General features: G+C 40.7%; 1 protein-coding gene across 1 annotated transcript in view; it reads left to right on the forward strand.

The window, feature by feature from the left end:
- LOC131154294 (uncharacterized) overlaps positions 1–21852 on the forward strand; it is a 55433-nt gene extending 33581 nt beyond the window's left edge. The window contains exon 5 of the mRNA XM_058106975.1: positions 21313–21852. The gene's annotated coding sequence lies outside the window, so the exon portion shown is untranslated. The remainder of the gene's footprint in view (positions 1–21312) is intronic.
- Positions 21853–24640: the final 2788 nt, after the last annotated feature.

Here is a 24640-nt window from a genome sequence, read left to right on the forward strand (position 1 = left end):
AGGTGTGTGTGAGTTAGTGTGTGCTTTAGTGTGTGTGTATGTGTAAAAGTGTGTGTGTGCGGGTGTGTGAGCTAGTGTGTGTAAAGTGTGAAGAGTGGCTGCAAGTGAGAGAGTTACCGGAGCAAAGACAACCCTCCCGGAAACGGACATAGGGCAGCTACAATGGTGGAGACGGAGACAGAGACAGAGACGATGGCGAGCTGCGAGAACGAACAGATCTGATTTGGCGATGGAGACAGAGACAGAGGCGAGCGGTGTGGGCGAGGGCGAGGGCGAGGGACGTCGCGTCAGCTAAAAGTTCGCTGCGGCAACGGGTGGTGTCGCTGATGTTGTGATGATGAAGGGCAAGGGGTGACGGCGACGGTGAGGCTGAGCTGGGCTGTTTGTCGTGTGGCGTGCAGGCGGCGTGCAGGCAGTGGGTGAAGAATGACCGGAGTGTGGATGAGTCGCCGGAGCTGTGGCCGGCTGTATGTGGGTGCGTATGGTTGTGTGGAGAGAAAGGAGAGAGAGAGAGAGAGAGAGAGAGAGAGCGTGAAGGCGAGCTCTTCCGGCCGTGGGGTGAGCAAGGGAGATGATGGAGAGGGGGAGAGGGAGGTTGTCTGCGGTGGTGTGGGGCTGCTGGTTTCGAGAGGGAGCGTGAGAGCAAGAAGAGTGGTAAGCAGCGGGGTTGAGAGAGTGAGGGAGTCGAAGGTAGTGGAGGGATTCAATGTGAAGATGGAAAATTGAGGATCGAGAGATGGACGAAGACGAGAGAGCTACTGGGTTTCTCGGCTGTTTTCTGGTGTGAGAGGGTGCTTGCAAGGCGTTTTTTGTGGGCTGTTGAGAGTGCGAGTGAGGTGAATAGTGCCAGTGAGTCCGTTTATAGGAAGCTTGGGTGCGGAATGAGCGTCGGCATTCCCGCCGGATTCGATGCTTGTGGGTAGTCCGTTTGAGAGTCTTTTTTTTTTTTTTTGTATTTTTTTGTATTTGTTTTTATTGGGTGATTGGATAATAATAATAATAATAATAATAATAATAATAATAATAATAATAATAATAATAATAACGCCTTTGTTTTATTTGTCCTGGACAAAATGGGGTGTCTATAATACACATTATATTATAACGTTTCCACCTCATACACAACATAAATTTATTTAACTTATAATATATTAGTCCTAAAACTTACATTATTATGTCTATTAAACATTTCTAAAGTTTTATAAAAGAGTTTTATGCTTTACTATTGATTTCTGTTATTTTTTCAAATCGAAAATTGACATTGAAATTGAAATTGAAATTGAAATTTTTGTACTTTTGGAGCTTCAAAATTTGAGTCGAAATCGAAATTTAAGACCTTGCTCCTAGCTGATTTTTCACATTGCATTTTAGACACTCCTTAATTTCTTTTAGGTGAATGCTCTCGAGATGGTTTTCTCTCGTGCAAGAACCTTTTTATTTCTCATTTCGCTATTGCACTTTTTCATGGTGCTGTTAGATTTGATCGTGGGGGTCATTCAGTCCAGATCGAGGGGAAATTCTTCAATATGAGATTGGGTGAAGTGGGGTAGGTTGCACCTTTGTTCATTCTTGAGAAGAGTCGGCAACACAATCAATGGGTAAGACTATCATGGGCTGCTGCAACATGGTTCTCGCAGGGATTTTAGTCTCTTGTTGGGAGGTCAAGCAAGGGTTTTCGAAGCTCTCGGGTGGGTTTGGCTGACCAGGGAAGGTAAGTTCTTGGAATTAGGGCATGGATGGAGAGGCAAGTGGTACTCTATCTTTGTTCCCAAAGGGTCCAAAGGTGATCAATGGCTTCAATTTGGGTAAGAATTTAGTGCTCTAGTGAGCTCTCTTCTTCCTAGCACTAATGGTGTAGGTAGTAATAAGATCATTGAGAATCATTCTTGGAGTCAGGTAGTTTCACGAAATAGTGATGACACTGGTGCTCGTGCAACTTCTAAGGGTATGCCGGAGGTGTTGTGTGTTCGTTGTTTTGGGGGGGGGGGGGGGGAACATGCAAGAAGAAGTCCTTTGACCTCCTTTGTTTGATCAGTTGAAGCTACTGTGGGCAAGGATTCCAGCTAGAATTCCAACTGGGGGGTTGAGTTTAGACGTGAGTAGGATTTCCTGTGGGATTGATGAAGGTTGGATGGGTTGGGCCTGGGTTTTTTTTGACGATTGCTTTATACCTGGGCTGGCTGCTTGACAGCAATAAAGGCCATTTAAAACATTTGATGGGCTTATTGGTTAAGGAGGCCCAAAATCAGAATCAGGATTCTACTTTGGGCTTGATTAATGAGAAAGAAAACCATCCGGGGAAGCCTCAACTGGGCCAACTGAATGGACGGGCCCAAGAGTCTATTCTTGTTGGCTTTAATAGCCCGGTTGAAAATTAGGTCCCCAACTCGGATGAAGACCATAGTCTTTCTTCTAAATCCTGTGAGGTGGTAGGACTTCATCTTCCTTCAGGCCAAAAGCAAACTGTGAGTGCATTAGTGCTTCACTTGACCTCAAATCAGATCCATGTTGGTCAAGAGGAGAGGATTAGCTGTTCTGAAAAGAGAAAACAGAAGATGGTATTAGAAAGGTTGGCTTCTAAAAAAATTCAAATAATATTCTTGAGGGTGATTTTTCTCCTGTTCAGAAGAAGAATGCAATTGGGTGGGGTTTCAGGGGTGAAATGGTTAGATTCATATAAGAATATTAATTGTCGTGAGAATGAAATTGAGGATTTTGTTGTGGGTTTGGAAGGAATTTCAGATAGTAAGGAAGCAAATTCAGATAATCTAAGGGGTCAAAAGGTTTACTTTTGCCATAAGGAAATGCAAAAGGGTTTTGAAATAAGGAAACATCTTGAAGAAATTCGACATTCATCTGGTGAAAAAACAAAAAAAAAATATTATTAAGAGAGATTCAAAAGGTGGGTTAAGTACAGTGGAGGAATCAATTGGTGAGAGGGCTAATACTTGCAAGGATAGTAAGAAATGGGATCTTGAGAGGATGTTTCAGATGATGATAGTGCAGACAGTAGTGATTTTGATTGTGACAGGCTTACCCTTGGATCAAATTTGGGATCAGTGTGGTTATTTTTCCTACTCTTCTTCTGATCATCTTGGGGATTTATCTCATGGCCTCTTCCTCTAGAAGGGATAAATCGTATTAGTATTTTATGGGATGATGTTTCTAAAAAGAGCAAAAGGAAAAAGATGTAATTCCGCCCACTCCAGCTCAAGAAACTTCAGGGAAGGACCTTCAAACTTAGAGTTTGTTGGATAACTTGGGCCTCAATTTGTCTAATCATGGAGGAAATGTAGTCAAGCTAGATGGTGGTAAATCTAAGTTGAAGAAGGGTCAGGGGAAGGGGTTTAGAGGGGTTTTCTTTGCTGATTTTGGTTTTATTTTTCATTCGTTATTTTTTTAATCTTTTATCATTTTTTGTTTCTTTATTATTTTTTTCTTTTTCTGTTTAAGGATTTAGTATCCTTGCACTGATTGTATATTCTCTCTCTTAATAGATCTTCTTTTTTATAAGAAAAAAAATTGTTTTAAGACATTCAAGTACCATTTCTTCTACTAGTATTCTTGGTGTGGAGGATTTTAATGTTTTTGTCTGGGCTTTTACTAGTCCCTCCCATATATGGGCTAAAATAAAGACCAGGGAAAGGCGAAGACGAAGGCATGGATCGACTTGAATCTATGACTGAACTTGAATCGCCCTGGAATCAGTTGTTTCTTAAGTAATTCATATCATCTGATAGAGCAGACCTGCCAAAGAAGCCTTTTTCTTTCTATGTCCCTTTTTCGTACTATAGGTAGCATCGTTAGTTTCCAAGTGTTCCCCATTAAATAATAAATGGGTGCTGTTGAGAAAATCTAGTCCCATTTGAAGCAACTATGCAGATTTAAGCTTGCTGGCTAAAAATGAATTGGTTTATGATCATTTAACTTGACTACGTCAAACCTGAATCTCAAAAACCAGATCCTATTGGGTTATTGTTGAGATTTTGATTAAATGAATGACCTAACTCAAAGATAGGTCTCTCCCTCTATTTATAATACAAATCACATGCATTCTAGTGGCCATAATACTCTTACTTTCTCACTAATTAACATAACACTAATGCACTTAATAATAATACTAAAAGACTAAAATAACCTTGAACACTCCCCCTCAAGTTGGAGCATAGATATCATATGCTTCTAGCTTGTTACAAATAAATTTAACACAAGCACCACCTAAAGCTTTGGTAAACATATCAGCAAGTTGCATATCAGACCTACTTAAGTGGTAGTAGTGAGCTTCTGCACAAGTTCCTCCCGAACAAAAAGCAATCAACTTCAATGTGTTTCACTTGCTCATGGAAGAGTAGCTTGATTATCACACATAAACTTCATAGATTGAGAATGTGGAAAACCCATTTCTACCAACATGTTCTTCAACCAAACAACTTCATGTGTAGTGTGAGCCATAGCTCTATACACTGACTCAACAACTTGACTTGGTCACGACAGTTCGTTTCTTACTCTTCCATGGAAGCAAATTACCAACAACCAAGATAAAGTACCAGATTGTGGGTCTTCAGTTGGAAGGTGACTTGGCCTGATCTGCATCTGTATATCCTTGAACATAAGTGTGACTCTATTCTTGATATAAAAGACCTCTTGTAGGTGCACCTTTTAGATATCTCAAGATGTGAATTACTGCATCCTAGTGACTTGTCTTCAGAGAATCCAGAAATTGACTCACAACACTTGTTGCGAAAGATATATTTGATGGAGTGACTGTGAGATAATTCAAATTTCCAATAAATCTTCGGTACCGTCTAGGATTAGGCAACGAATTACACATATCTGACATTAACTTGCTATTAGGATCTATGGGTGTATCAACTAGTTTGGATTCCAGCAGTCCAGTCTCATCCAACAAAATATACTTCTTTTGTGACAAAACAACTCCTATACGAGATTTGGATACTTCTATACCCAAGAAGTATTTCAATAGTCCCAAATGTTTGGTTTGAAACTTTGTTTGTAGAAAATGTTTAAGGCTCTGAATACCTTGATCATCAGCACCTATAATTACAATATCATCCACATACACAATAACAAGGAGTCAAGGATCCTACCTGTTGAAGTATGACGATAAAAAATAGAGTGATCCGCTGCACACTATTGAAGGCCAAACTCAAGTATGAATCAACCAAAACATGCTCTAGGAGACTGTTTTAAACCATATAGTGGCTTCTTGAGCTAACACACTAAGCCTGCTCCCCCTGGGCAACAATCCCATGTGTTTGCTCTATATAGACCTCCTACTCAAGATCACTATGCAAGAAGGTGTTCTGCAATAGGTGGTAGCCAAGGAGATGAGTAAACGAATTGATGTAAGTTTGGCAACCAAGGAGAAAGTGTCGGAAGAATCTAAACCATACACCTAAGTTTACTCCTTAACAACAAGACGTGGCTTTAGACAAGCCATAGAACCATCTGAGTTGAATTTCACCGTGTATACCCACAATAACCAACTACAGACTTGTTAGGAGGGAGAGATACCAAGTCCCAAGTATCATTGTCCTGTGAAGCATTCATCTCTTCAAACTTGGAATTCCTCCACCCAAAGTGAGCTAAGGCTTTTAAAATAGATTTAGGAAGGGCAGCAGATGATAAGAGTAGTAACAAAACAATAATAATAGGGTGATAAGAAGTAATAGCAAACATAGTTGGAGATGGGATGTTGTGTACATGAGCATTTACCTCTTAGGACAGCAATGGGAGGATCAACATTGTGGGAAATATGATCATTAGACGAGGAAACCAAAGGTGTGGTAATAGAAGCTAGAGGGAACTCTCTTCCTTAGAGCTACCATCATGAATACACCTGCAACTTAGGGATGATCGAGATGATGAAAAGGACTCAAACTACATGGAGACATGATTGGGTAAGGACAGAAAACTAGAATTTGAAAGATTAGGCAGAGGAGGAAACTCATTGAGATCAGGAGCACTTGGGGTCTGAGTGTAGTAAGATGTAGACTCAAAGAAGGGAACATTTGTAGAAACAAAGAAGTGATGTAGTGTAGGACTATAGCAAAAATATCCCTTTTGAGTATATAAGTAGCCTGGAAAGACACGTTTTATAGCACGAGGATCCAATTTATCCACCTTGGGAGTTAGTTAATGAATAAAGGACACACACTTGAATATATGGGGGTAGAGAGAATAGAGATGAATCAGGAAAAAGAATGGAGTAGGGAATCTTATCACTAATAACAGAGGATGGCATCTTGTTGATAAGATAGCAAGCAATAAGTACAACATCAATCCAAAACACTTTAGGTACATGCATTTGATAAAGTAAGGTGCAAGTGATTTCAAGGATATGTCTATTTTTCCTCTTTGCAACCCTATTTTGTTGAGGAATGTGGGCACAAGAGATTGATGAACAATACCAAACAGAGTCATGTAAGTAGTGAATTGAGTACTAAAATACTCTTTAGCATTATCATTTTGAAGTATTCGAACAAGAAAACTAAATTGAGTCTTTATTTTAGAACAAAATGCAAAAAATATATGAAATAACTCGAAACAATCTTTTATTGCATATAGCCAAGTCATCCTTGAATAATCATCCACAAAGGTTTCAAAGTACCAAAAACCCAACTTGGACATAACTCTACTAGGACCCCAAACATTAGAATGGACTAACATGAAAAGGTTTGCAGCCCGGTTACTGAAACAGCTATGGATGAGGTGAACTAAAACACTGCCACAGCCTCACAAATCAACTTATGAACACTGTCTCTGCTCCAAGAAACTCACAAAAAGCCTTTATAAATAAACAACTAACAGATTACCACAAGTTCATGGTCGAAAAGGTTGGATCTTTGAGCAAAAAACATGCCCAATAGCTTGATAATATGGTCTAGGGAAGGAATCAAAACATGCTAGAGGAAAAACTTAGAAAAGGTGGCCGGAATCACTCTTATGCGACAACATGTGGGGTTGGGACTGCTGGCAGTTGGCCGGAGTGTGGGGGCACGTGGGGAGGTTTCTGGCAATGGGATTTGTAGGGTTGTGGTCCAAAGGGTTTTTTTTGGCTATATGGTTAGTTTTGTGAAACAATGGACGGTTGTGGTGGTTCTAAGAAGGGCAGCCATGGGAGGGTGTTTTGCAACGGCGGCTGAGTGCGATAGAGTTTTGGTTGGATCACGCTCTAATACCATGTTGAAATTTTGATTAAATGAATGACCTAGCTCAAAGATAGGTCTTTGCCTCTATTTATATTACAAATCTAATTCATTCTAATGACCATAATACCCTTACTAACTCTCATTAATTAACATAATACTAACATAATAATAATACTAAAATACTAAACTAGCCATTAACAGTTATAACCAAGCGTGCTTTTTACTTGGTCCATAAAAGGGAAAATGGCTACATTTCAAGAAAGTTGTGCAGGATTTTAGCTTCCACACTTGTGCCCAGGCATTTCTAAATTTGTTGAATGAGTCTCTTCCTTGGTGTGTCTAATCATTCCAAGTATCCATAGTTTCTGTTTTGAAGGTTTCAAAGAGGTGGGATCAATATCCCTTTCAAATTCTTAAATTGCTCATTTCATTATCTGAATTTCCTCTACTGCTTGGAATGCTTGGCATTCTTGTTCCTATTATGGAGTTTCTATGCACTCTTTCTATCAAAAGCTCAATAATTTTAAAAAGGTCCCTATTCTCATAAAGAGCATTTTTCCAATATCGGAGATGGGCTAAAGGAAGCAAGAGATGACCTAGACATAATTCAACTAAGAATGCTGGAGAGGTCTGACCTAGATTTGGTTAAGGAAGTGAAGGATAAGCGTAAGCTATTTGAAGCTTAAGCGTGGAGACAAAAACAATGAGTTTTGTTTGGCAGTGAATGCTAAGAAGACTAGATCACAAATCAAAATCCTGGTGAACCACGATGGGACAAAAGTTGATAACTTTTGAGGGTATAAAAGAGGAGCTCCTAAGTTTTTATACAAAGCTTTTGGGTTCCCAATATGGCGAGGTTATCCTTTGGAGTATCCCATTTTTGAATAACCTTCCTAATTTCAATTGGTCTCACGAGGGGAAAAGCATTTTGGGCAAGTCTGTTGAGAAGGAAGATATTAGGAAAGCTTGATGCTCTTTTTCAGATGGTAAGGCACCAGCCCCTGATGGCTTTAATTCCATATTTCTAGTCTTGTTGTGATATCATAGAAACAGACTTAGTGGGTGCATTTCTTTTACTCCAAGCTTTTAAAGCAAGTTAATGCCACCCTTTTGTTCAGGTGCCTAGAATTAAAAATCTGTCATCTCCTTCTGATTATAGGCCAATTGCATGTTTCAGTATTTTATATATATGCATTACAAAAATCTTAGCAAATAGGCTTCTACAGCTCTTGTCTTTTTCATTATTATAATAATCTGAAACCTTCTTTTAGGGGGAGATGCATCCAAGATCACATGTTGCTTGCTCAAAAGCACAACGACAACAAAACAAACAACAACAAAACCAGGCCGTAAGCCCCATTAGGTGGGGTCGGCTATATGAACCCTTCTCTACCAGTTTATGCGATCATGGACCATTTCTTTTGACAGATTCGGGGATATTGAATCCTTACTCACTATCTCCTCCCAAGTTGTTTTAGGTCTATCCCTACCCCTTCGACTGCCCCCAACAGTAACTAACTCTTCCTCACTGGTGCACTATGCGGCCTACGTTGTAAGTGTCCATACCATCAATCGTTCCTCCCTTATCTTTTCTTCTATAGGAGTTACACCTAACTTACCGCAAATATGTTCATTCCTTAATTTATCTTTCAATGTTATACCACTCATCCATCTAAGCATTCTCATTTCGGAAACTTTTACTTTTTGGATATTATGTTTCTTTGTCGCCTAACATTCCGATCCATATAGCATAGCTGGTCTTATAGGTGTCTTATAAAACTTCTCTTTCAATTTTAAGGGTATTCTATTATCACAGAGCACACTTGAAGCACTTCTCCATTCTACCTAACCTGCTTTAACTCTATGCATTACATCATCTTCAATTTTTCCTTCAGCTTGCAAAATAGATCCAAGGTATCGAAATCTACAAGTATTATTTATTTTTTCATCATCAAGTTTAACTTTGTCTCCAATATTACTCTTATCATTACCAAAATTTCATTTCATATATTCTATCTTATTTCTATTTATCCTAAACCCTCTAGATTCCAAAGCTTCTCTCCATAATTCTAATTCAGCCTCTACTCTGTCCCTAGTTTCATCAATTAATACAATATCATCTACAAACAACATACACCATGGAACCTCCTTAGTCAATTGGTCCATCACTAAAGCAAAAAGATAAGGACTCAAAGCAGATCCTTGATGTACACCTATGGTGATTGTAAATTCTCTAGTTTTTCTATTTATAGTCCTTACACTAGTCATTACTCCATCGTACATATCCTTGATGACATCAGTATACCTACTATATACACCTTTTTTTTCCAAAACCCACCATAGAACTTCCCTAGGTATCCTATCATATGCTTTCTCAAGCTCAATAAATATCATATGCAAGACCCTCTTCTTTTTCCTAAACTTTTCCATTAGTCTTCTTAAAAGATATATAGCTTTTGTGGTAGATCTCCCAGGCATGAAACCAAATTGATTTTCTGAGACCTTCGTTTCTAACCTTAATCTTTGTTCAACTACCCTTTCCTTTAATTCCACGATAGTTATTACAATTTTGAATATCTCCTTTATTTTTGTATATAGGTATTAAAGTGTTTTCCTCCATTCATCTGACATTTTATTAGTTTTTATAATTGTATTAAATAAATTAGTAAACCATATAATTTCGCTATCACCTAAACATTTCCAAACTTCAATTGAGATGTTATTTGGTCCCATAGCTTTCCCATTTTTCATCTTTTTTAGTACAAACTTAACTTCATTAACTCTAATTTTGCGAATAAATCTCATATTTTTAGTATTTTCCTCATTTGACAATTCTAAGTTTAAGCCTTCTATTTGGTTTTCATTAAACAACTTACTAAAATAACTTCGCTATCTTTCTTTAATGTCTTCATCCTTAACCAAGACAATATCATCCTTACTTTTTATATATTTTACATTTCCTAAGTCCTTACTCTTCCTTTCTCTAGCTTTGGCAAGTTTAAATATATCTCTTTTCCCTTCTTTTGTATCTCATCTATCATACAAACTATTAAATGATCTATATTTAGCTTCACTAATGGCCTTTTTTGCATCTTTTCTTGCCTCCTTATGTTTTTCAAAGTTATCCCTGTTTATACATTTTTGCCATGTTTTATACAAATTTTTTTTGCCTTTATGGCTTTTTATACATCTTTATCCCACCACCAATTTTCTTTTCTATTTGAGAATCTTCCCCTTGATTCACCTAAAATCTATTGTGCTATCTTTTTAATTGAGCTAGCTAATCTACTCCAAAGAGTATTTGTATCTATCTCATCCTCTATAGTCCAATCCCCATCTTTGATCATTTTATCGTTAAATTTTATTATATTTTCTCCTTTTAGGTTCCACCACCTAGTTCTCTTATATTGGTTTATTTTATCATTTTTCTGCCATTTTTTAATACATATATCTAACACTAAGATTTTATGTTGTGTGGTTAGACTTTCACCTAAAATAACTTTACAATCCTTGCATGATAAACGATCTACCCTCCTAGTTAAAAAAAAATCTATTTGACTTCTATTTTGTCCACCTTTAAAGGTTATTTAAGTGTTCTTCTCTTTTTTTAAAGCAAGTATTCATTATACTAAAATCATGACATAGCGAAGTCTAAGATCATCTCCACAGGCTCATTTTTGTCTCCATATCCATATCCTCTCTGTATCCTCTCATAATTTTTTTTTATTCCTTCCAATGTGTCCATTCATATCTCCTCCTATAAATATTTTCTTAGTCCCTGGTATGCCTTGTATAATGCTATCCATATCTTCCGAAAATCGTCTCTTAAGATTTTCTACTAAGCCTGTCACGCCCTGAACCCCGTAATGGGACCCAGGTATTGAGTGTTATGATGATACAACATACACGCAGTTGAATGCAATCCAGTACTAATTCACACAATGCATACACGCACGCATACGACGGCCATTTATACGCAGCCCCATCACAATACACACACATGATCAGTAATACATAGTGTCGTCACACTCATCGGCTTGAAGCCGGTCCAGCATTCCGGCGTTGGCTCGTAGCCAACCCGCGAAGCATGGCGCCACCGGCACATGGCTAGTCCTCGACTCCCATGACATCGTATCGGCGCTTACTGGTGGATCCACACCTTTCGGCCTGATCTGCCATAATAGGCTCACGCCTTCGAATGTAGAGTCGGACACTCTTGCCTACGTGGCAGGTGATAAACACACGCCCTCGGATATAGAGCCGGACACTCTCAGTACCTGGAATCATTTTGGAACTGCGTTCCTATCAGCAATTCCGCATATCACACACACATGTATGCTCATATAACCAAACAAACCACACTCATTTGGTAATCTAAATCATGGTTTTCCAAACAAATACAGTTTAAACAAAGTCAAGGCACGACCATCCCAATGTCACAGTATAAATCACACATATACTCAGTTTTCAACAAAACTCAGGATTCAGCCCGTCGCCCCCTTTTTCCCAAAACTACAATAATGAAAAATCCATAGTTTTTCCCGTTAGATCCCCCCAAATGAGTAGCCAAAACACACACAGGACTGTGGACCACAGTTCCACCGAGTCCCATTTCGAAAAGAACCAATATAAACATAGTTCCCCTTACCTTAACCCCGTATAACAAATCTCAAACTCCAAGGCTTGTAAACAACGAATCGAGTTTCAATATCTACAAATCACAGTACAGAATATAATCACAAGATCATCCTCTACAAAACTACCAGATTAGAAATGAAAACCGAGCCTTACCTCGATTTTTAGCCAAAACCCAAAAACCTCTGAAACGAGATTCCGATTCGTAGAAGTTGTAGAGAATCCTTTCACGATCCTCGTGGTAACTTTTGTTTCCCGATTCTATCAACGATTGACGAAAAAATCTAGAGAGAGAGAGAGTAGGGAGAGGTTTAGAGAGAGAGAAAGAGATAAGTTTGAGATTTCTTGATGAAGAAGTAATGAAAATTTCCTTTTATAGCCCTTTGACCCTGCCCAATTTCGTCGATGAAATGGTGCCTTCTTCGACGAATCTTTCATTAACTTCGTCGACGAATTGGTGGCCTCGTCGACGAATCTAAGATCGCCGGTTTTTCTGAGACCCCTCGGCTTCTCGTTGACGAGTCTCTGAATTTCGTCGACGAGAAGAACATAGGCTTTGTCGACGAAATCCGACTTCGTCGACGAATATGCTCTTTTACCAAAATGTCCCTCTCTTTATATATATAAACCCATCATCACGGTTCGGGTTCTTACAATCTCTCCTCCTTACAAAAATTTCATCCTCGAAATTTGCCATCTCTCATTCACAGATTCATACATACAATCGAACACACAGACACAACTCAAGAGCGAACTGGCGATCACCACAGCGCAGTCCCATCATACACATACACATACATACCCTCACTTATGGCGGAAGAATACCGTGGTTACATATACAATGGTCTCAGGAGTTCACAATACACACACACTCCCGACGACTAACCACCTATCCCAACCCATAGTAGGATCATGTACAAGTGCTCAAAACAACTGTGGATACTTCCGGCGTATTTCCGTTTCCAGTTCCCAAGAAGCTTCCTCAACCTCATGATTTCGCCACAATACCTTCACTAACGGTATCTCTCTGGTACGAAGCTTCTGAACTTTACGGTTCAGAACCTGAATAGGTATCTCCTTATACGCTAAAGTATCCCCAATTTCCAACTCATCATAACTAATAACATGTGAAGGATCCAACGCGTACTTTCTCAACATGGAGACGTGAAACACATCATGGACCCTCGAAAGTGCTGGAGGTAATGTAACTCTATAGGCTACCGGACCCACTCGCTCAAGTACCTCGAATGGTTCGATATACCTCGGGCTCAGCTTGCCCTTTCTCCCAAATCTCATCACCCCTTTCATTAGAACAATACGTAGAAATACCTTACCTCCCACTTCGAACTCTTAACTCACGGCGGTGAACATTTGCATAACTCTTTTGCCGACTCTGAGCTGATTTAATCCTCTCCCGAATCAAACCCACCTTCTCAGACGCCTGCTGCACAAGTTCAGGTCCTAACACCTGACGTTCACCAACCTCATCCCAACACAAGGGAGATCGACACCTCCGACCATACAAAGCCTCGAACGGTGCCATCCTGATACTAGACTGGAAGCTGTTGTTATAAGCGAACTCCACAAGTGGCATAAACTGTATCCAGCTACCACCAAAGTCTAACACACAAGCTCGCAACATATCCTCCAATATCTGTTTCGTCCTCTCCGACTGTCCATCAGTCTGGGGGTGGAACGCCGTACTGAAAGTAAGTTTCGTCCCTAATGCCTCCTGCAAGCTCGTCCAGAATCGAGAAGTAAACCTCGGATCTCGATCCGACACAATGGACACCGGTACTCTGTGCATTCTCACAATCTCATGCACATACAACTCTGCTAGCCTACTCCAGGGATAGCTAACTCTCATTAGTATGAAATGAGTAGATTTCGTCAATCTATCCACGATCACCCAGATAACATTCTGCCCTTGAAGCGCTGGCGGCAATCTGGTCACAAAATCCATAGAAATATGCTCTCATTTCCACACCGGAATAGGCAAAGGCTGCAACGGCCCTGTCGGCGTCTGATGTTCAACTTTCACTTGCTGACACGTCAGACACTGCTCCACGAATTGAGCAATCTGCCTCTTCATACCAAACCACTAGAAGGTCTTGCGCAAGTCCCGATACATCTTTGTACTACCGGGATGTACCGTATACATAGAACGATGCGCTTCCTCCAAAATCATCCTTCTGATCTCATCATCATTCAGAACACATAGTCTGTTCCCAAATCTCAACACACCTCCCTCGGAGATATTAAACTCTGTAGCCAGTCCCTGCCGTACCTTTTCCCTAACCTCTGCCAACTCTGCATTACTAGCCTGTGCGGCTTTTATACGCTCAAACAAAGTCGGTTGGACCACCAAACCAACAAGATAAGCCTGATGATTACTAACCACCAACTCTATACCTGAGCTTTCCAAATACTATCTGATGTGACACTGAGTTACAACCGCAGATACAGCCGTAGGCCCTGACTTCTGACTCAACGCATCAGTCACCACATTAGCCTTCCCTAGGTGATAACTGATCGTGCAATCGTAGTCTTTAATTAACTCTAGCCACCGCCTCTGCCTCATGTTCAACTCTTTCTGTGTGAAGAAATACTTGAGGCTCTTATGGTCTGTGAAGATCTCACACTGCACCCCGTACAAAAAATGTCGCTAGATCTTCAGCGCATATACAACAGCAGCCAATTCCAGATCATGCATAGGGTAATTTTTCTCATACTCTTTCAATTGTCGAGAGACATACGCCACTACCTTACCCTGCTGCATAAGCACACATCCCAAGCCTTTCAGAGATGCGTCGCTATAAATCACAAATCCACCATCCCCTGAAGGAATGGTCAACACTGGAGCAGTAATCAGCCGGTGCTTCAACTCCTGAAAGCACTGCTCGCAATCACTGGTTCACTCAAACTGCACTCATTTCCTGGTCAATCGTGTTAGAGGTCCAAACAGTTTAGAGAAACCCTCTACGAACCAACGATAGTAACCCGCCAGTCCCTGAAAACTCCGAACCTCCTGTACATTCTTCGGCCTTACCCAGTCGACCACAACTTCAATCTTGTTAGGATCAACTGATATACCATCCCCAGTAACCACATGGCCTAAGAACGCAATCTGACTCAACCAGAATTCACACTTCTTCAATTTAGCATACAACCTCTTTTCCTGCAGAATCTGTAATACTAACCTCAAAAGTTCAATGTGCTCTTCCGTACTCCTCGAGTATACCAAAATGTCATCAATGAATACCACTACGAATCAATCTAGGTACTCATGGAAAACCTTGTTCATCAGATCCATGAACACCGCCGGTGCATTCGTCAACCCAAAAGGTATGACTAAGAACTCGTAGTGGCCATATCTGGTTCGGAAAGCAGTCTTCGCTACATCCTCCGCTCTAACCCTGACCTGATGATATTCTGACCGCAAGTCGATCTTCGAAAAGACCCGTGTCCCCTGCAACTGGTCAAAAAGATCATTTATACGAGGTAAAGGATAGCGATTCTTCACAGTTACCTTGTTAATCTCACGGTAGTCAATGCACATCCGCATCGATCCGTCCTTCTTCTTCACAAACAATACTGGAGCTCCCTAGGGTGAAACACTAGGTCGAATGAATCCCCTGTCCAGTAATTCCTGCAACTATTCCTTCAACTCCCGAAATTCTGCTGGAGCCATCCGGTACGGAGCTTTAGAGATCAGTGCCTTACCGGGCAGCAATTCTATTGCAAACTCCACCTTACGATCTGGAGGTATACCAGGTAAATCATTCGGAAACACATCCGGGAACTCGCTGACTACCCGAATGTCCTCGAGTCTCAACTCATCCCGCGGCGGTTCCTTCATACAAGTTAGGTATCCCTGACATTCGTCCAAGAGTAGCCTCCTCGCCTGTAGTACCGACAGAATCTGTGGCGCTGAACGCACACACGATCCCACGAATTCGTACTCTTGCTCCCCAGGAGATCTGAAAACTACCACCTTCCTACGATAGTCGATCACAACATAACTGGAGAACAACCAATCCATCCCCACAATGACATCAAACCCCAACATGTCGTATACCACAAGATTTGCCGTTAGTAGCTTCTCCTGAATTACCACTGGGCAGTCCTCCAACATCTTCCTACAGAAAGATACACTCCCACATGGCGTAGTAACAGATAATACCTCATTCATGTCTCGGATCTCAACCCCACATTGTTCCACAAAATTCACAGATACAAAGGAATGGGTTGCACTCGAATCAAACAAAACAGAAGCTTTATTCGAAAGCAATAATAAGGTACCTGTCACCACGTTACCTGCATGCTCAGCATCCGCTGGAGTAAGAGAGTATATTCTGGCCGGAGTTGCATTCGTCTGAGCGGTTCCCCGAGGTATCTGGTTGCTCCCTCAGTCCCCACTAAGTGCAGGCACGTCTCGCCTCGGTGCTCGATAATCACGAGACATGTGGCCTGGCTAGCCATAGTTGTAGCAACTACCCCCAAATGACCGGCACTCACCCTCGTGCCGCCTGTGACATCTGGTACAACGACCACCAATCTAGCTCATTTGAGAATCCTAGCGCTCTGTATTCTGGCGGTAATCTGAGCCCTTGCTCATTTTCTTCCACAATCCTTGACGAGATCTATCTGAGAACCAGAAGTTACTGTCCTCTCCCTCGATTCCTGATCTGCCTCATCCTCTCGAATACCAGTCTTGATCACCGTGGCCTTATCCACCAATACCGAGAACTCGCGGATTTAAAGCATACCCACCAGTCTACGAATATCCTTCCTCAAACCCTTCTCGAACCTCCGAATCTTCTTATACTCACTCGAGATCATACATGGTGCAAAACGGGACAGCTCTATGTATCGAGCCGCATACCCCTGCACCGTCAAACTCCCCCGCGTCAGAGCAGAAAACTCATCTGCCTTCGCATCACGTATTGAAGCCGGGAAGTATCTGTCAAAGAACACTTCCTTGAAACGACTCCATGTCATCTCCTCAGGACCACCTCTTTGTTTCTTCAGCAGATTCACTGCAGTCCACCATCAACCCGCCTCCCCAGACAGCTGGAAGGTGGCATAAAGAACTCGTTGCCTATCCGTGCAGTGCAGGACCTCCAGGATCCTCTCAGTCTTTTCCATCCAGTCCTCTGCTGTCGTTGGGTCATGTCCTCCAGAGAACGTCGGAGGATGCATGCGTGTGAACCTCTCAATGGTGCACCCTGCAGCAGTAGGAGAGCGCTCGCGTCTCCTCACACTCCGCCCGATCTCCCGTAACACTTGCCTCGTCAAACCTCGAGGCACAGAAGGAGACTCATTACTCGCAGTCTCCTCGGAGCCACTTCCCAGGTTATTTTCCTTGGGCTCCATGCTGCAACACAATAAGAATCTATCAGTATCCCTACAACACATACAGTTAACACCATGATCTACACTAATCGTGTTAACTACTCCCTGCCAGGTCTAGGTCTGTCCTATCACACCGACACGAATGTCATCAATGATCTACCTTGCTTTTACTAGAATCGTCATCCCAGGAAAAACACAGAATACCGTCGACAAATCCCGGTCTAGCAACCGAACAACTCTCAACCAACTCTACCCATATCCGCATCCTATACTCTGGTATGTACTCAAAACTAAGCCTAACCAAGTCTACAAGATCTAGTAACCTGGTTAGCTCTGATACCAAGCTGTCATGCCCCGAACCCTATAATGGGACCTAGGGGTGAAAATATAACCTAACTTGTTCCTGTATCATACAAATCATCATAGATACAGTACAATGGATAAGGGTCCGACCCCGTGGGGTTCCCAGGCACCCTAAACACATCCAACCACAATCATATACGCAACGAAAAAAAAGTCATTTTATATCAACATATGCAGTACCATACCAGAATCTATACAAGAGTAGAACATGACTCTAACAAAACGTACAAACTGGGTGCCCAAATACCACTTAAAATGGCAACCCAACAAACTACAGTCCTTGCACTTACCCAACGCTAAACACAGTACACCGGTCACTACGCTCCCTACACCAGGACGCTAGTTCCGGTTACTCGAAGGACCTATAAAAATATACGTACAGCAGGGGTGAGACACCTCTCAGTAAGGAATAACACAGGTTATATCAGTGTGTGGCATTTGAGTGTTATGATGATACAACATACACGCAGTTGAATGCAATCCAGGACTAATTCACACAATGCATACACGGACGCATACGGCAGCCATTTATACGCAGTCCCGTCACAATACACACATATGATTAGTAATACACAGTGTCGTCACACTCATTGGCCCAAGGCGTTGGCCTGTAGCCAACCCGCGAAGCACGGCGCCACCAGTATATGGCTAGTCCTTGACTCCCATGGCATCGTACCGGCGCTAACTGGTGGATTCACACCCTTCGGCCTGATCTTCTGGAATAGGCTCACGCCCTCGGATATAGAGCCGGACACTCTTGCCTACGTGGCAGGTGATTAACACATGCCCTCGAATATAGAGCCAGACACTCTTAGTACCTGGAATCATTTTGGAACCGCGTTCCTATCAGCAATTCAGCATATCACATACACATGCATTCTCATATAACCAAACAAACCACACTCATTTGGTAATCTAAATCATGGTTTTCCAAACAAATACAGTTTAAACAAAGTCAAGGCACGGCCATCCCAATATCATAGTATAAATCACACATATACTCGGTTTTCAACAAAACCCGGGATTCAACCCGTCGCCCCCTTTTTCCCAAAACTGCAATAATGAAAAATCCATAGTTTTCTCTGTTAGATCCCTCCAAATGAGTAGCCAAAACACACACAGGACTGTGGACCATAGTTCCACCGAGTCCGATTTCAAAAAGAACCAATATAAACATAATTCTCCTTACCTTAACCCCGTATAACAAATCCCGAACTCCAAGGCTCCTAAACAGCGAACCGAGTTTCAAAACGTACAAATCATAGTATAGAATATACTCACAAGACCATCCTCTACAAAACTACCAGATCAGAAATGAAAACCGAATCTTACCTCGATTTTTCGCCAAAACCCGAAAACCTCCGAAACGAGATTCTGATCCTTAGAAGTTGTAGAGAATCCTTCCACGATCCTCGTGGTAACTTCCGTTTCCCGATTCTATCAACGATCGGTGAAAAAATCTAGAGAGAGAGAGAGTAGGGAGAGGTTTAGAGAGAGAGAGAGATAAGTTTGAGATTTCTTAATGAAGAAGTAATGAGAAATTTCTTTTAGGCTCAATTTTGTCGACGAAATGGTGCCTTCGTCGACGAATCTTTCACTGGCTTCGTCGACGAATCGGTGGTCTCGTCGACCAATCTGAGATCGCCGGTTTTTCTGAGACCCCTCGGCTTCTCCTTGTCAACGAGTCTTTGAATTTCGTTGACGAGAAGAACACAGGCTTCGTCGACGAATCTGCTCTTTTACCAAAATGTCCCTCTCTTTATATATATATAAACCCATTATCACGTTTCGGGTTCTTTCAAAGCCGACTTGAGGAGCATAAGCACTAATGATATTTATTATCTCTTGTCCTAATACCATCTTGATTTTTATAATTCTATCCCCTACTCTATTTACATTAACAGCGCTATCTTTTAGGTTTTTGTCTATAATAATTCTTACTCAATTCTTATGTTTTTCTTTTCCAGTGTACCAAAGTTTAAATCCCCATTTATCAATTTCTCTAGCTTCCTCCCCCATCCACTTAGTTTCTTGAAGGCAAGTTATATTAATTCTTCTTTTGATCATTGTATCCACAATTTCCATACTTCTACCCGGAAGTGTCCCTATATTCCAAGTTTCGCATATTTGACACCGTACCTGAGCGCCGACGTCGCTTCAAGGCGACGTCCTAGCCCACCCTCGCCCCACTTTTCGCTACACCTAGGTGGTACAAGTGCAACGCGTCGCTCGTAGCGGATGCCCCAGCAAATATTCGGTAAGGATTCATCTATGTCTGCTGGCTGGGTTAAAGAGTGCATAACCTCCCCTTTCTTTTCTCTTTCCATAAATGGTTCTCTGAAGGGTTTTTACAAGGGAGAAAAAGGTGTTAGGCAGTGGGATTCAATTTCCTCCTACCTCTTTGTCATTGTAATGGAATTCCTCACAAAACTTCTTGAAGGGGCTGCTACTCATGGTGAGCTTAAATATCACCAAAAATTTATTAAAGTGGGTATCGCAAATCTATGTTTTGCTGATGACATGCTATTTTTCTCCCATGGGCATGCATTCAAAATGTTCTTCACCTGCTCTAAAGGCTTGGGGCTCCAAGCTAATCCTGCCAAGTCATCTATTTTCACTGTGACTGTTAAATGGGGCATCATCCAAACCCTTGGAGTGGCAGAAGGCTCCTTTCCTGTGAGACACCTTGGTCTTGCCCTGGTCACAAGAAATCATTAAGTAGGAATGTCCCAGCTTAAGGAAAAAAAAATCTCCACAAATATTTATAACTGGACCGCTGAGAACCTTTCCTATGCTAGGCTCCTGCTCAGTATGTATGTTCTGATGAATCATCAGAGCTTCTGGAATTCTGTTTTGCTCCTCCCAGTTGAGAAGAAGTTAATGGGTTTCTTATGGAAGGAGAATGACACAAATTCCAAGGGTGCAAATCAGCTGGCCCAAGATCTGTAAACCCTATTCTGAAGGTGGGTTAGACATACGGAAGCTCTTTGAATAGAATTATGTTTTAGCTATAAAGATGCTTTGGCATTTCCACTTCCAAGTCTTTCTTATGGGTAACTTGGGTCCATGTGCCTGGATAAAGATACTCAAAATAAGGGATTTTGTGTGTTGCAACTTCAGTATACTGTTGGAAATGGGAAGTTTGCTACTCAAACCTTCTGATAATTGGCATCCTTCAAGTCTTCTTATGGAAAAATGCATTCCTATTGTAAATGATTTGCTCTTCCTTTGAAGGTGCCAATATTATCGAGGATAGGCATTGTTATGGCCAAGAATATCTTCATGGAGAATTTTAGAAATCAGGTTTGAGGATTCCTCCAAATCCAAAGTCCCAATGATGAGTTTCAACCATTTTCTTCTTATAGGGACTAGAAATCTGTTGGATTGTGCTTTGAGCATGATTAGAATTATTTCAATTGTGGCACGCTCTGTTTCAGGAGAGTTGTGGGCTTGGAGAGGGGAAAAAAGAGTGGCATGTGGTGAACTTATGCCATAATAGTGTGCTCACATGTCATGCTCTGAAGTAATACCAACTACTCACCAAAAATGTTGAAATGCGTCAGTGCCGGTTACCATAGCCAAAAAAAACTTAGTTGGGCTCTGAGAATAGGAATGAAAAAAGGGTCCTTTTGGATGAAATCAAAAGGAGTTTTTATTTTAATTCATTTATTTATACTTATTATATTGGACAGATCTTTTGAGCCGTGGAACTTATCTATATAGTATTTGAGTAATTTACTAGCCTTTCTATTAAAAACAAAAATTTACTCAACCTTTTCTTTTTTAGGAAAATGATGAGTCTTACTAGACTATGATGCGGTGTGTTACAACTTACATTCAGCTGAAGGCTTGCTAATGGACAATTGCTACCGACTTTATGAATAACAGAGGAGACAAACCTTCTTCAGAGAAACTGCCATTCTTTCCAGCCCTCCATTGGCTGAAATTTACAGCTGGTGAAAATTGGAGCACGAGAAAGTTGTAAATATTTTATTGAGAGTTTCTGCTTCCTTTACCAGCTATTTGCATCAGATGCCAGCCCCAAGCATGATCGTGGAGTTTAATATTTGACCACATCTCTTGGAAAATGTCTGATAGTCGAAGGACGTGTTTCCTATTCTTGAACATGATGTTTATGTTGTAGCTCTTGGGTTCTAAAATTATCGGGGTTTGTGGGAAAGTCTGGTGAATAACCAGTCTCCAAACCTTCTGAGCTGTCATAGGCTGTTTTATTCTGCACATTCTGAAAAACGTACCATGCTGTTTATCCACCACTTGAGTGTGCTCATGTAACCATTCATAATATATTGGATGAATTTCTTGCTTATGGTATGTCCTGAAAAAATTGTTCTGTGTTGGGCTATTAAAATTCAAAACTCTAACTCATTTTTAATGTGATCATAAGTCACGTCTGTTGTGTGCTGTTCCCATTTTAATTCTGGATAGGGGATGACTTTATTTACAGCTGTGAGTTACATGAAAATTTTACACAATCAAATGAGTTTATTTTCATCAGAATATGCATGATGTTGCTGGAATCAAATGTTCTCATCACATGATCACAATTTCAGTTAACATAGCAGAGTAGCCATTCAGCATCTAGCCTTTCACATAGCAGCAGTTTCTATGGCCTTTAGTAGAGGTTGCCGCTGGTAAAAACACTCTAGAAAGATTTTTACAGTGCCTGGCAAAACTGGGCATTTTTTCAGGACAAGGAAGTCTTGAAAAATGTCAACTTTAAGATCAGCCTAATAAACCCCAGTACTTACAACGGTAAGTGAAGCCTAAAAGGATATGCCAACCATTTGGGACCGAGACGGGGGCGAAACCCGCAATCGAAAAATGTCCTTGCAAAAGAAGGAAAGGTTTAGGGTCTACTATAAAATTAGGCATCCTCCTACATGCTGGCTTGTTATGGATACATGTACAAACTTAGTAAATGGGGAATGACAATATGCTGGCCCAAGGTTTAATAATCTTGGATTTAGTGATAGCAAACTATTCTGGAGTAACATCTCTGAGTCTGAGATTAATACATATTTACTATTGGAAAGTTCATATGGAACCATTTGAACTTGAAGCTTGAAGACTTTTAGTTGGTTACTTTTTTATTTTGATTTTTTTAGATGTTAATCTCATACGTTATCTTCATCATGGGCAAAATGGGATCGCATTACCCTGGGGACAGTCAGCTTACTCCTTTACTGGTGGTTGGTTACTCCTTTATCAAGTAGTATGCGGTCGACAACCTATAATAGGCTCTAACTAGCATCATTAACTTTCCTTGACCACCAAGCCTATGAATAAGTTATAAAACCTCAATATACAAGTGTATGATAAAAATACACTAATAAGCTTTTCTACTCTCGAACTCTCAAATTTCTTTATCATGCTTTCTTTTCGAGAGTGCTATAAAATTCTTTGTTTCAGGCCTTGATAATCTTGCTTGAAGTTTAATGTCCTTGTGCCTTCATTTGAAAATCAGTCCATTGAGAGGATCCATTTTTATTTCTTCTTTCTCATTTAAAAAAAAAGTGTGTGATTGCCTTCCCTTGAAACAGTACATGTAAGTTTGGGAGAGCCAAGCCAATATAAAAGAGTTTGTATTTCGTCTCCTTTAAATTTGTGAGATATTGTGTTTGTATTTATTTTGAACACATTAAGTTTTAGCTTAATAGCATAAACCATTATTAGTTGATAAAATATTTAGTAACCTAATTTATTTTTCTGTTTTGTCACACTTTGGCATAGCAAGATGGAGAATGAACTTAGAATGCATGTAATAATTCTCCTAATGATATGTCGACTCATAGGGACCAAGGAAAATGTATAAGATTTGGCACTAGTCTTAGGGAAAGCTTTTTGGATTTATAGCTGGACGATTTTAACATATGTGGTACTAGAAAATTCAACCTCAACACCACCTACTTCACAAACTCTCCCACATGGAGCTGGTTGCTAGCGTACTCAAAGAAAGGACTAGCTTCACACACAACTTCCTTGTTCATGGAAAAAGAAATTAAATGAAATTAAGACATGGATTTCTCCTTGACATTGCAACACAAAATCAAATTCCCATGGTGAGCCATGAAAACAAGATAATTCTTAAGGATGAAACAAATCAAAGGGGGAAGGGATAATCAAGTAAAACAAAGGAATTAAATATAGGCACGTAGTTGATTAAGGAAGAAATATAAGCTAAGGATCAAAAGACAAGATGCTTGGTTAATGAAGATCAAAGAATTGAAGAGTTGCATAGGGTTTTGGCTTTCAAAGGAGCTCGAAATAAGAAAGTGAAAAATTAACCATATTGTAAACATATGAAAGCGTGGATGTTTATATTGAATGAAATGTTTCTAGCAACTGATTGAGAAATGACATGTTGGCATGTGTACTAATTGTTAGGATGTGTGGCTCGTATGGGTGTCAGCAGCCGCATCACCCGGCCACAATTGTTGAAGCTGGAGATGGACGACCACCAATAATCTGCCTACCATCTTTGATTTGCAGCAGCCTTACTTGACTTCTTCCCCCTCCCATGTATATATATATATATATATATATATATATATATATATAGATATATATATATATATGTTTGTAATTGTGTGTGAGTTGTGTGAAGAGGTGCAGCAGATTGTGGTGAGTTGTGCGACTTTGTTGTGTGCAACAGACAGCTATATGTGTGTGCATGTAGAGAGTTGCATTGTGAGAGTACAGAAAGCTGTGTTGTAGAGAGGTGTGGTGAGCTGTGTGTGAGGCAGAGTGAATCCTTGTAGTGAGAGTGAGAGAAGAGTTGAGGGCAGTAGCCTCCTCCTTCTCCTTGTATATTTCTCCCGATGGTTATAGTGGATTTTGTGCTCTCTTGTGGATGTAGGTCACAGTGGACCGAACGACGTAAATCTGGTCTCGTATTTGTGTTGCGTAATTTTTAATTATGCGATTGTTGCTCGTTGGATCACTTCCTAACAAATGGTATCAGAGCAAGGTTGGAGCAAAATCGTCGGATCGAAGCAAAATTCTTAGGTTTGAGCCTCTGCCCAGTAGCTCGAAACTCAAATTTGAGACCACCACAAGATTCCTCTCGTTGAGACGAAGCTAACGGCAGTAACCAG

The sequence above is a fragment of the Malania oleifera genome, chromosome 4 (assembly GCF_029873635.1).
Source record: "Malania oleifera isolate guangnan ecotype guangnan chromosome 4, ASM2987363v1, whole genome shotgun sequence".
In the NCBI taxonomy this organism is placed as follows: Eukaryota; Viridiplantae; Streptophyta; class Magnoliopsida; order Santalales; family Ximeniaceae; genus Malania; species Malania oleifera.